The sequence below is a fragment of the Bubalus kerabau genome, chromosome 2 (assembly GCF_029407905.1).
Source record: "Bubalus kerabau isolate K-KA32 ecotype Philippines breed swamp buffalo chromosome 2, PCC_UOA_SB_1v2, whole genome shotgun sequence".
In the NCBI taxonomy this organism is placed as follows: Eukaryota; Metazoa; Chordata; class Mammalia; order Artiodactyla; family Bovidae; genus Bubalus; species Bubalus kerabau.
Window position 1 is genome coordinate 146,487,596 of NC_073625.1, and position 14,583 is coordinate 146,502,178.

Sequence of the window (14,583 nt, forward strand, 5' to 3'; positions counted from 1 at the left end):
GTAAGAATTACTACGTATACCAGGAAGAAAATTAGTTTTATTAAATTTCAGTCTGATTAATACTGATGGTGATTAAATGTATACTTTCAACAGGGCCAGGCAACTTGAATTTCTATGTAAAATATTACTTGGCAAAAGATTAGTTTGGCCTGTGTTTTGTTTTCACATTATTAAGAACATTCATGATTATTTTGAGGATTCTTCATATTATTTTATGCTAGATAAGAAGGAAGGCTCTCAGTTTATAATTACTCAAAAGCAGATTGACTAACACCAATCTCTTGTTGCCAAGTTCTGTATCAATTTGAATGATTAACCTAAGAGTTAATAATGAATTTGCAATCAGTGACATGGATCAACTGTATTCCTAATAGAATTCTTTTCTCATTGGGAAAATTGTGCTATATTAGGAGAAATAAATACTAGGGGGAAACGAGTTGTCAAATTGTTCTGAAGCTTAGGAAAATATTCTCTAGTTCCTCCCAAGATTACACAATTTCAGGCAGAATCAATGACAAAAGAGGAAAACCATCTACCTAAGAATCATTGGCCTCACATAACAATCACTATCTGGGACTTTAATGGTAAATTTTGGGATCTGGTACTGCGTATCCTTGTGAGATAGATTAGAAATAGGTGCAAACTGTTTGTCACAAAAACTTTCCATTGAGTGATTGACTACATTTCCCCTTAGAATATGGCAGAAATGGTGGTGTGCTAGTTCTAGGTCAAGACTTTATGAAGACTGGACATTTCTGTTTCTTAATCTTAGAATTTCACTCTTTAGACACTCCTTAGGCTCTGAACCCCACCCTGAGAACTCAGCTTATGGAAAGAAGCTCTGGTTAATAGGCCAGGTGAGCTGTGAGTTGATGACCATGGGATGAGCCATCTCAACAGTCCAGTCTAAGCAAGCTTTCCTAGGACTAGAAACCAGCTCACGCTGCCTGGCATAGAAGAATCACTCAGTTAAGCAGAGTTAACCCACAGAAATGTGAAAGATAAAATGGTTATTGTTCTAAGCCATGAAAAAAGAAAAAAAAGGAAGCTATACAATTTAAAAAGCTGAGAGAATCACGACTGTCACCAATCCAGTAAAAGAACATATTTAGTCACTACTTGGTAATCTCCAAAATTTATTTTTTTACACTGTTTGGCATATACTATAATTGCCTCTTCATCTAACAGTGCTTTTTTAAAAATAAGGTTTTCAATATTGAGAAGTAAATTTATTATAGCTTAGTTAATCAAAATGTGTTTATTATCACTTTCACATCTCATTATTGGTAGTCCTACATTCGTAACTTCTATAATTGCTTGCACTAGGGTTTCTTGTCCAGGAAAAACCCTCAGGGAACTTCAGGCCTTCACTTTTCCCTAGAATGACCTCTGATTCTACAATTGGCCCAGCTCAACTAGTTCCTTGGAGCTGATAACTCTCTGTACACCATCACCGCCCCATCTTGGGTCATCCTTTAGGGGGAACGCTGCCATGGGACAAACAGCATCTAATTTCATGTTCTATTCTTTGGGGCCAAAGTTTGAATATAGTTACTTAAAAGGTCACAGGGGCAGGTTGTTGCTGGGGACTGTTACCTTTAAGGATTTGTCACTTTTGAGCCACCATATTTATCTTGGCAGCCACTGTTTTCAGGACAATTCTGGGAGCTGTCTGATACTTAAAGTCTCTTACTCTGCTTTCAAGCTGAGCCAAGCCTTCATGAAGACCTGTAGCTAATCCAGAAAGCCCCAGTAGACTCTTTGCATTGGGATGTTCTGAAGTTCACTTCAAAGGCTGACCAGCTCACGGGCATTTTCCTTTCAGTGTTCTGCACACCCACCCCCAGATCTTTATAGTGTGAATTTCAGTGAATATTTCTGTTTCAGAGAAGTGATAACAACTGACAAGTTGATAATCTCACAGCTGCACAAAACCTGTAGCAATAAAACCATGTACACTATTTGCAGTTTTTAAAATAAACTATATGATTTACCTCATTCTATCTTCAGAATCCTGTGAGAAGGTTATTACTAACTCCAATTTATTGATAATGAAACTGTGGTTTCAATTGGTCAGAATTGCTTAAATTTCAAATGATACAACTGTAATTAAAAGAAAAATGTTTATGGTTCCAAAGACAATGAAATTTTTCCCTGTACTATCTAGACATCATGCATACTATCCCAGAAATTTGTACATGAAATGGCAAGGTAAATGAGTAAGAATATTCATTGTATACATTTTATGGTAAAAAATAGTAGACTAGAAAATTAAACATCTATCAATAAGGTTTTTTAATTAAATTAAAGCACATGCTCATGAGATTCTATAATATTATCAAAATGTAAGGTGGGTCTCTATGGACCTAATCAGATATTTAGTGAAAAAGGCAATTACAGATTATTGTGCAAAATAAGGAAATATCTGCTAATGGTATACATCTGCTATAATGGACACATGTCATTATACATTTGTCTAAATTCTTAGCATATACTAGAATGAAATCTAATGTAAATCATGGACTCTGGGGTACAAGGGAACTCTCTGTACCTTCTACAATTTTTCTGTGAACCTAAAACTGCTCTAAAATATAAAGTCTTTGCTTAAAAGTATTTTAAATATCTATATATATCTTCATATATTTATATCTTTATATATATGTATAAAATGGATAATATGCTGGAAAGATTTGTACCTGTTTGTTGGTATTTCTCTGGGATATAGAGGGGGATTTGGTATGACATTTGCTTATTCAGTTCAGTTCAATCGCTCAGTCGTGTCCGACTCTTTGCGACCCCATGAATTGCAGCACACCAGGCCTCCCTGTCCATCACCAACTCCCAGATTCACTCAAACTCACGTTGTCTATTAGTGTATATTAAAACTGTGGTCAAATAATAGTTGATTTTTATGTTTTTTTTTAATGTTTTATTGTTTTGAAACTTTTGAAGAGTATGGCCCATTCCTCCTGGGCTTGTTGACATCTTTCAATTTGGAAAGTTGAACTAGGGTGAGCATAAAGAAGTCTCTAGGTGTCAACATGGAGAGAATTTTTTTTAAAGTGGCTGCATTGTGTTCAGATCACAAGAATCTGTTTTCTCTTCTAAAGCCTGAAGCCTTTCTCTGACTTCCAGTCTTCTGGAATAATGTAATCAGAGACTGTACGGGACAGGAATTTTGCCATGGCACAAATTGACATCTTAATTGGATTCACAACATGACATTGGCCTATCAGATTATGAGATGTGGAGGGGTTAGTCACTCAGTCGAGTCTGACTCTTTGTGATACTATGGACTGTAGCCTGCCAGGCTTCTCTGTTCATGGGATTCTCCAGGCAAGAATACAGGAGTGGGTTGCCGTGCCCTTCTCCAGGGGATCTTTCGGAACAAGAAATTGAACCCAGGCCTCCACATTGCAGGCAGATTCTTTATTGTATGAATCACAAGAGTATCCTAGATCAAACTTAATTCTAAGAAACAGACATTTAAAATATCTTATAATCTCCCCAATTGTAATATTCCAAGTTTGCTCCCATTCTTCAACACATCTCTCAATCCAAAAATGTAACAAACACCATCATAAGATTGAGAGAATCACATTTGTCCAGCAGATCCTTAATTTGTCCCTTCAAATTTCAAGGGGTTCCTCAACAACTTTTTTGGGGGTCTTTTGTCAAAAATCAGCTGCCCTGACCTTATATGCCGGATAGGAAGAAGCACACTCACGTCACCCTTTCCAGTACTGCCTTGTCTAACTTGGAGACACTAATGTGGGCCGTGGCAGTGAAGGCACCAAGTCCTAACCACTGGCCTGCCAGAGAATTCCCAAGAATCACTCTTGTTTATACAGGGATTCTAACGCAAACAGCCAGACAGTAAATGAGTAAAGGAAAGCCTTCCTGTAGATGAAAGGGTAAAGCCATCAGGTCTTCCATCAGCTGAAGGATGAGGAAATATTTTGTATTCTTAATATCTCATTGTAAATAGTAGATGTATGTCTGACTCTCAGTATCATAATAATGAACATTTAAAATTACTTTATGGATCTTTTTTTCTTGTGCTGATCACATTTATAACATTTATTCATCCTTTAAGATTTTGACGTACTCACACTGCCATGTGTAAAACAGATAGCTAGTGGGAACCTACTGCGTAGCACAGGGAGCTCAACCTAGTGCTCTGTGGTGACCTAGATGCATGGGATGAGGAGGCGGGGGGAGGTCCTAGAGGGAGGGATATAGGTATCCATACAGCTGATTCACTTCATGGAGCAGCAGAGACGAACACAACATTATAAAGCAACTATACTTCAATTAAAACAAAACAAAAGGGTTTAGTTTAGGCATCACAGTTAACCAAAGAGGTTAGTGGTGCTCTTAATAACAATTTCCTTGTACATAATTCCCTTTCAGGACGTTCACACTGTTTTACTCCTTCTCTCTCTCCATGCTGTCTTCTCCAATGACTTATGAAATCTTTTAAAAATACATATTTTATAATATTTACCTGTTTATTTCTAGCTCTCAGATGGATCAGAAGCATTAGATACTCAATAAGTGTTTTGATAAATGAACAAACTAAATCTTCCTCAATACCACCGTACTTTCTTGTGTCAAAAAGCTTTTTGCTCTCTTCCCACATGTTTTTCCTCCAAATAACTGATTTTAAGGTAGGTAGTTTCACTTATCCCAAAGAGTTTAACCATACTGTCTTTAACCTCATGCATATTTTTTTTTCTTTACTATAATCCCAAATTCTCTTCTTTATATTTGAGGTAATATATGGAACATATGTCATTCTGGAGATCCCTGGGATTCTCTCATGCTAGTTTTCTATTTTGAGACAATCTACCAGTTATTATAATATTGAAATATATTATTGATATTAACTGTTTTTTTAATAAGTTCCTGTTTTGTTATTCAATGCAAGAAATGGAAATCATAAATCATTTGCAAATTTTCATAAATACTGGTAAGTGAAATACTAGGCAGTTTTATGCAGAATTCCAATATTCATTTGTATCCTTTGCCACCTCAGATGGTAATATCATTTAGTATATATTTTTCAATATTAGTCTGCTGCAGACTTAGTGTTTGTTGGGCTCATTTCAATTTATTATTCAAATGCAAATTGGAACTGCCGAATTTTACATGACTTATAGCTAATATTCCAAATAATGTTTGCTTTCATTTTACTAAGCAGCAGCACAAGGGGATTTAGTGTGACAATGGAACGCAAAGCTTCATCATTCACAGTCAAAGAGAGATGTTTGATTCTGGCATCTCTGAAAACCTTCACTGCCAGTCACCAATTATCATTTTCCAACTTGTCAGGATTATTCCAGCTTTGCTCTGATGCATACACCATTCTCCTGCATTTAGCAGAATTGGCTCTGAGTACTCCAGATGGGCCACCCAATATCCAGGAACTATTCATTCTTCTGGGTTTGGGGTGGGAGAAGGTGTTTTCATGTAGTATAATCCTCACATGGGACCAGCAATCTGAATGAAATTTTGCTACTCCTTTTCAAAGACAGCTTTCTCACTCTTGCCATGATTCTGCCATAAATGTACTTTTTTTACATTTGCCATCTCACTTGGCAAACAAAAGTGTCTTTCTGAATAAGAGTGGTATCGTATATAGTATTGTGACAAGAAAGGGGCAGTTACAAAACAAAACTGCATTTTTTGTCTGGTAGAAAACCTCCCCTACTTTAGCTCCTTTTCACTTCTACAAAATAAACAATCAAAACCCCAAAAGACCAATACCTTGAGAGAGGTAACTTTTTGCTGAACAGAAATGTAGTATTCTAGTTAGAAGATAATACTTCATCCTCATGCTACAATAAAAAATACATTTTAAGTTTAAGTAGGTAAATATTTCAAAGGTGGTGGGGGGTGGGGGGATGTGGCATCCCAATTCCTGTAATAAAAAGAAAACTCAAATCAGCAACATATGATAAGCTAGAGGAAGTTTTGTGACTATGGCAACTTTGTCAATGGGACTTTACTCCTCTATCTGTATCAGTGATATATTTGAAGGTAGGTACCCTTTTTGATTCTTCAGTTCCAAATTGTTTGATTCATTTTATTGATATTGTTGGCTGAGAAAGCCTTTTGTATGTATTTCACTGTTAGAATGAAAATTTACCGGGATCAGTAATTTAGATTACGTCTATGCTTCTGCTTGTAACTATTCCTCTGCAGCAGAGGAAAGTAGCAATATAGTTGTAGCTATGTAATAGAAACATGGCATTCAAGGCAAGAGGACTCAAGAAGAGAGAACAAGGGCCACATAACTTTCCCAGGTGGCTCAGTTGTAAAGAATCCACCTACTAAAGCAGGAGATGCAAGAGAGGAAGGTTCAATCCCTGAATTGGGAAGATTCCTTGGAGTAGGAAATGGCAAGCCACTGCAGTATTCTTGCCTGGAAAATTCCATGGACAGAGGAGTCTGGCAGGCTACAGTGCATGGGGTCGCAAAAGTCAAGACATGACTGAGCTCACACACGTACAACTTTAAGTGTTAGGGATAATCTCAGAAAGACTTCTCCCAGGCCTGCCTGCAAGATGATTGGTTCTTGTTTATAACTTTATTTCCTTCCTTTCAACAAATATTTTTTGAGCATCCAGTATATGACAGCGTTATGCAGGTAACTGATGACCCCTATCTTCATTTTATTTAGTAGAATTTCCCAGTGTAATTTGGCAAGAATCCAGAAGTGAACATTTAGGGAAAGACTACTGATTCATGGCAAAACTGCTATGCTTATATATTAAAAATGTATATGAACAAAAGACATGGATAGATTATACCTCAAATAGATAAAAATTTGAAACAACTTTTGAAATAATGTAATCAGTAGTACACAAGAAAAATGAAAATTAAAGCAAAATACTCCATTTCATATATATTAAGTTAAAAATGCTATATATAAATAGATGCTATATAAAAGTTTTATGTAATATGTAATGTTATCTATACATAGAAAACATTTATATATACCAATTAGTATGAGCAATTCTAAAATTGTTCCAGTTTCCATTGTGAAGGAGAAAATAAGTAAAAATCTTTTTATGAGAAACGAGCAACATTCATGAAGAAAAATTAAGGGCACATTGATATAATTCCATGCACTGAAATTTACCCTGTGTGGAAAAATCAAAAGAAAAGTTGGTTATGTGCATCAAGATGTTCAATGGATTTTTGCTTATAATACTAAAAAAAAATTTAATGCAGCCCAAATGTCTACTACTAAGGGAAGGTTAAGTCAATTATATTTTAACTAGATAGAACAATGTACAGATGGAAAATGATGATTGCAAATATGTTTGACTTGAAAAATGCTTATTTCTATGTAGGAAAAGCAGAATAAATGTTGAATTCAGTTAAAGAATTCTAGTATACATAGATGATACATGGAAAAATGAAAGAATGTGACACCCTGGGATGGCAATATTTTGGATGATCTTAAAGAATGTTCTGATTGTAATTTTAATGTTTTTACAGACTTCATAATGGGATCAAACTTTATGATCACAACCAATATTGAGTATTCAAGGAAAATTAGTGTGGCTTCTTTTGTTTGCTCCATTTTCTTTACTGAACATAAAGTTTACATATAACAAAATCTACCCTTACAGAAAACAGCTCAGAAAATTAAAAAAAAAAAAAATGAGTTGTGTAACCACAATCACAGTGAAGATAGGAAATAAAGTACAGAAAAAATTCTATACCCCCAAATTCTATCCTGTCCCGAGAATCAACCCCTGCTCCCATGCTGAGCTTTGGTTTGTTATTTCCCATAGTTTTGCTTCTAAAAGGATGAAATGTAGGTAGAATTATAGAATCTGTAGTTTTTTTGAGTCTGGCTTATTTTACTCAGCATAACACATAAGTGACTTTAAAATGGTATTGTGTGTATTGGTAGCTTTTCCTTCTTGCTGCTTATTGATTTCTCATTGTATAAATGTACCACTGTAATTTTATCCATTCCTTAGGGGAGGGACATTTGAGTTGGATGTAATTTAAGGGCAATCACACATAAAGTTGCTATATAAACATGTATTTATAGGTTTCCTTTCTGTATTCTAATTATTTTGACATATTATTAAATTCACATGTATTTATAAGAAATAATACAGATAAATCTTGAGTTGCTAATAATGACATTTGCAAAACTATAATATAACAGTACGACCAGTATATTAACAATGACTTGGGGTCCTATTGAAAACTTCTGTTTTAATAGGTAATTAACCTGTTGTGTTTAGCATATAAGTCCTGGCCTGTTGCCATTAAAAGCATCATTAAAAGTGCTTATTTCACATCTTTATATCTTTTTTGGTGAAATTTCTATTCGAATCTTTTACCCATTTTGTTTTTTATTATTGACTTTTAAGAGTTCTTAATCTATTTTGGATATAAGCCCTTTATCAGTTTTTATCAGTGGTTTACAAATATTTTCTCTGGTTTATGGCTTGTCTTTTTATTTGTTTAATCTTGTCTCGAAAACCAAACATTTTAAAGTTAGAGGAAGTTAAATTTATCAATCTATTCTTTAATGAGTCATTCTATAATCAATTTTTATCTAATTTTCATATAAGGTAAGTTGCTTTTGAATTGTGGTGCTAGAGAAGACTTTTAACACTTTCTTGGACTACAAGAAGATCAAACTAGTTAATCCTAAAGGAATTCAACCCTGAATATTCATTGGAAGTACTGATGCTGAAGCTCCAATATTTGGATTTCCTGAGACGAAGAGCAGACTCATTATAACAGACTCTGATGCTGGGAAAGATTAAGGGCAGAAGGAGAAGGTGGTGACAGAGGATGAGATGGTTAGATAGCTTCACTGACTCAATGGACATGAATTTAAGTGAGCTCCAGGGATAATGGAGGACAGGGAAGCCTAGTGTGCTGCAGTAATGGGGTCACAAAGAGTCGGACACAACTTAGCAACTTAATTACAACAACAAAGTTGCTTAAAATGAAGACTCTTCATTGTTTCACTTATGGGTACGCAATTTTTCCAGTTCCATTTATTGAAAAAAATGATTCTTTCTCCATTGAATTTTCTTGCATGTTTACTGATAATTGAACATATATGTATAAATCTATTTCTATTTCTGAAATCTCCTGTTCCATTGGTCTATAGGCTTATCTTTATTTTTAAACTTTTTATTTTGTACTGGGGTACAGCCAATTAACAAACAATGTTGTAATAATTTCAGGTGAAAAGTGAAAGGACTCGGCCATACATATACATGTGTCTATTCTCCCCCAGACTCCCCTCCCATCCAGGCTGCCACACAACACTGAGCAGTTTCATGTGCTATACAGTCCTTCTTGGTTATCCATTTTAAATATAGCAGTGTGTACATACCCAAACTCCCTAATTATCCCTTCCCCATTCTTGTTTCCAGCAACCATAGGTCATTCTCAAAGTCTGTGAGTCTGTTTCTATTTTGTAAGTAAGTTTATTTGTATCATTTCTTTTTAGATTCCACATAGGAGAGATGTCATATGATATTTATCCTCTGTCTGACTTCACTCAGTATGACTCTCTGTAGGTCCATCCATGTTGTTGCAAATAGCATTATTTCATTTTTTATGGCTGAGTAATATTTCACTGTATAAATGTACCCCATCTTTTTTTTAATCATAGGTTTACCTTTATTCCAAAACTATCCAAAACTAACCAAAACTATCCTGGAAGTTGTTACACATTTTTCAATAATTGAAATGTCAAACTTTGTTTTGTTTGTTTGTTTTAAATCATCTTGTCAGTTTCTAAAAAAAAAAAAAAAAGCCTATTGAGATATGAGATATCTAATGGTATTGTCCAAGGACACAGCCCTAGTGTTATAAGATTATTTTTTTGTTCCCTTTCCCAACTGTAGTGGTTCTTAACAGTACTTTAAAGGCAACATGCTTTACTATCCTAAACCCAGGTGTCTAAGTCTTTTCCATAGGAGAGATAGATGAGTCTGTTCTTTTTCTACAACACTCTCTAACACCTTCACCTGGAAGGAGGTTTGCTCAGGTCTTTATCATTCCTACATAGTCTTTCTTGTGAGCAAATTTTGTCTTTGAAGAATCTTCATGAGCTGATGTGAATTCACCTTGTATCTGTGGCTTCAGGGATTCTGTATTCTCATTCCTGTCCATAATTGGCCTTTAGCTATTTTACCTGAATTCTTTTTACCATTCTCATTGGCAACAGACAGATTCTCCCCTGGGTAAACAAGTGCTCTATCCCCCCAAATTCTACCCTGCCCCTGAGAATCAATCACTGCTCCCATGCTCAGATTTTAATTTTATTATTCTTGGAGGCAACTTTTCTCCTTGGATTTCAGGTCAGTGTTTTGTTCTGAGACCTCAGCTCTCTGATGGGTTCAAGAAAATTGTATATTTGTTGATTATCTGGTATTTTTGTTTATTTTTGTTATAATAGAGGAAGCAATACTCTTTAGCTTTCTGTATTTTAAGCACAAGTTGTAAATCTCTTTGATTTGTTCAAATAGGAAAAGGAGTATGTCAAGGCTGTGTTTGTCACCCTGCTTATTTAACTTATATGCAGAGTACATCATGAGAAATGCTGGGCTGGAAGAAGCACAAGCTGGAATCAAGATTGCCGGGAGAAATATCAATAACCTCAGATATGCAGATGACACCACCCTTATGGCAGAAAGTGAAGAGGAACACAAAAGCCTCTTGATGAAAGTGAAAGAAGAGAGTGAAAAAGTTGGCTTAAAGCTCAACATTCAGAAAACGAAGATCATGGCATCTGGTCCCATCACTGCATGGGAAATAGATGGGGAAACAGTGTCAGACTTTATTTTTTTGGGCTCCAAAATGCAGATGGTGACTACAGCCATGAAATTAAGAGACACTTACTCCTTGGAAGAAAAGTTATGACCAACCTAGATAGCATATTCAAAAGCAGAGACATTACTTTGCCAACAAAGGTCCGTCTAGTCAAGGCTATGGTTTTTCCAGTGGTCATGTATGGATGTGAGAGTTGGACTGTGAAGAAAGCTGAGTGCCAAAGAATTGATGCTTTTGAACTGTGGTGTTGGAGAAGACTCTTGAGAGTCCCTTGGACTGCAAGGAGATCCAACCAGTCCATTCTAAAGGAGATCAGCCCTGGGATTTCTTTGGAAGGAATGATGCTAAAGCTGAAGCTCCAGTACTTTGGCCACCTCATGTGAAGAGTTGACTCATTGGAAAAGACTCTGATGCTGGGAGGGATTGGGGGCAGGAGGAGAAGGGGATGACAGAGGATGAGATAGCTGGATGGCATCACTGACTCGATGGACGTGAGTCTGTGTGAACTCCGGGAGTTGGTGATGGACAGGGAGGCCTGACGTGCTGCGATTCATGGGGTCGTAAAGAGTCGGACACGACTGAGTGACTGAACTGAACTGATGGCAAAATATTTGAGTAGAATTTCAACTCAGTTGAATATGATTTTTGGATTAACCTGTCTAGCCAAACTGACTTGAATCATGGACAAAGTCGTGTTGTTGTTTAGTCTCCAAGTCCTGTCTGACTCTTTTGCGACCTCACAGACCGCATGCCAGGTTCCTCTGTCCATTGGATTTCCCAGGCAAGAATATTGGAGTGGATTGCCATTTTCTTCTCCAGGGAATCTTCTTGACCCAGGGATTGAACTCATATTTCCTGAACTGGCAGGTGGATTCTTTACTGCTGAGCCACCAGGGAAGTCTGGACAAAGTCATAACCATGCACAATTTATCCATATCTTTATAATACTCATGGCAAGAATGAGTCATATCTTTAGTTGCTTTGGTTGCTTGTACATAAACATATGGTCAAAGTGAAACTACCTATAGATAGGGTTAGAGGATGCCACCACAGACAATTACTGGTTGAGAAAATACTGTTTACTTTATATCCTATATGCTAACATTTTGCATACATTAGGTTTAATTGTTCGCAATACCACTTTCAGGTAAAGGTTATGGTCCACTGTCTAAAGGTGAGCAAATTCAATCTAAGGAAGGTTAAATTTTTATTACTGTTATTTTTTGGCCACACTGTGAAGCATTAGAGATCTTAGTTCCCTGACCAGGGATCGAACCATGGGCCCTACAGTGGAAACTCAAGAGTTTTGACCACTGGGCGACCAGGGAAGTCCCTAAGGAAGATTAAATTATAGCCTCAGGTACCAGAGGCAGTAAGAAGCAGGGTCCTAATTTGACTGTAAGTTTAGCTCCAAAACAAGTCTTTATCTTTTTCTTTCTCTTTAACATTCATGTAACCTCAGATTTCACTGTATGATCATACATTTTTGACACTTGGAAGGGCCTTTGGATTTTAATATCCTTGGTGAGATTTAAAACAAAACAAACAACAACAAATAAACAAAGTTGTGATTTGGTCTTCCCTAATCTAAGGATTCCAAAAGTGAGCAGTGACGGTTAGAGTGCTGATTATTTTTTGTTCATAATAAGGTTTTATTTTTCAGCATAATATTTACCTCAGGCAGCTCTTGACCTATTTTCCAGATTGAAATTGATTTTAATCCTTAATTTTCAATCTGTTGAAATGTGATAGAAGATTTAATGTAGATTTGGTGATTTTATCAGTTTAAAGTAAGTACATAGGCATGCTTTTAGTGAATCAGAGTGAGTTTGCCATGAACTTAATAAATATTAAGTTGGTTAATATTTGTTCGAACTGTATAGTTCTTTACTAGTTCATTCCTTGGCTTAATTTGTTGTTGTAAATTGTATTTTTTAGAGCCCCACTTCACCCTAATTATATATTTTAGGTTCTATAAAACTGATTTCTTCTTCCTTGGGCACAATTTTTAATATCTCAAAGTTTTAAGTATTTGCTACAGTTTGGCTGAGAAAGGTTTGAGATATAGTTTTATTTTGCTTCTGCTAATTATAAAGTCTCACAGGAATCAGACTCCTCTTTAATTAAAAGGAGATAGTATTCCAACAGGCTATCATTTGCAACAACAAAGCCCTTCTGAAAAATGACTTTTGGCAAGTAAATGCAAATATATCTTTTGGGTAATTACCTATCTTGTTCCATATTGAAAGCTTTGTGTTGCAAAAATTAAGTAAAACATCAAGAAATGTTCAGGTATATTGCTTCAGAGATAATATAGGAAATGAGGTCAGGAAAATCATCTGAATATAGAGGAATAAAAAACATAAATGAGCATGTTTTTAAGATTCTGAGTAAATGTGAATGCAATAAACTATTTTCTAGATTTCATCTTTGCTAAAGGCTTTTCTTTATGATTGACACTTTTTGGAAAATATGCTGTACAATTGATCAAACCTAATGTAAAGGTAATTGTTGCACATTACTTTGGTAATTCTCAAGAAGTGCATTTCTGACTATTTAAAAGAGAGTTATGATGTACAAGACTTTAATATACAACCTTGTTTGCAAGTATAATTCATTTTTAATACAAATTAAAATTATCCTAATTGTTTTAGATGAAAATCACCAACTTCAATTTTATATGCTGAATGAAATGTGTCTTTTTGAAAGTCAAATAACTTTACTCACTGTGCATTTTGAATGGTGAGTTTTCTCCACCTGAAAGATATTTGGTTCTATAATTTTAAAGATGTTGACCATATTTAGATGATTTTTGTGAAATTTATTGAGCATACCATTCCAGCTATTTATACTGATAAATCATCATACTATTCATTACATTCTTGGGCTTCAGGAAGAAAAAAACAACAAAAAGTAAAGAGTCCATAAAGCAAAAACATTCTGAATTTAAAGGTATATTGATATTATTATTTACCACCAATAGGTCTATTCAGTTTTCATTCCAATCCCAAAGAAAGGCAATGCCAAAGAATGCTCAAACTACCGCACAATTGCACTCATCTCACATGCTAGTAAAGTAATGCTCAAAATTCTCCAAGCCAGGCTTCAGCAATATGTGAACTGTGAACTTCCTGATGTTCAAGCTGGTTTTAGAAAAGGCAGAGGAACCAGAGATCAAATTGCCAACATCCACTGGATCATGGAAAAAGCAAGAGAGTTCCAGAAAAGCATCTATTTCTGCTTTATTGACTATGCCAAAGCCTTTGACTGTGTGGATCACAATAAACTGTGGAAAATTCTGAAAGAGATGGGAATACCAGACCACCTGATCTGCCTCTTGAGAAATTTGTATGCAGGTCAGGAAGCAACAGTTAGAACTGGACATGGAACAACAGACTGGTTCCAAATAGGAAAAGGAGTTCATCAAGGCTGTATATTGTCACCCTGTTTATTTAACTTATATGCAGAGTACATCATGAGAAACGCTGGACTGGAAGAACACAAGCTGGAATCAAGATTGCCGGAAGAAATTTCAATAACCTCAGATATGCAGATGACACCACCCTTATGGCAGAAAGTGAAGAGGAACACAAAAGCCTCTTGATGAAAGTGAAAGTGGAGAGTGAAAAAGTTTGCTGAAAGCTCAACATTCAGAAAATGAAGATCATGGCATCCGGTCCCATCACTTCATGGGAAATAGATGGGGTAACAGTGGAAACAGTGTCAGACTTTATTTTTCTGGGCTCCAAAATC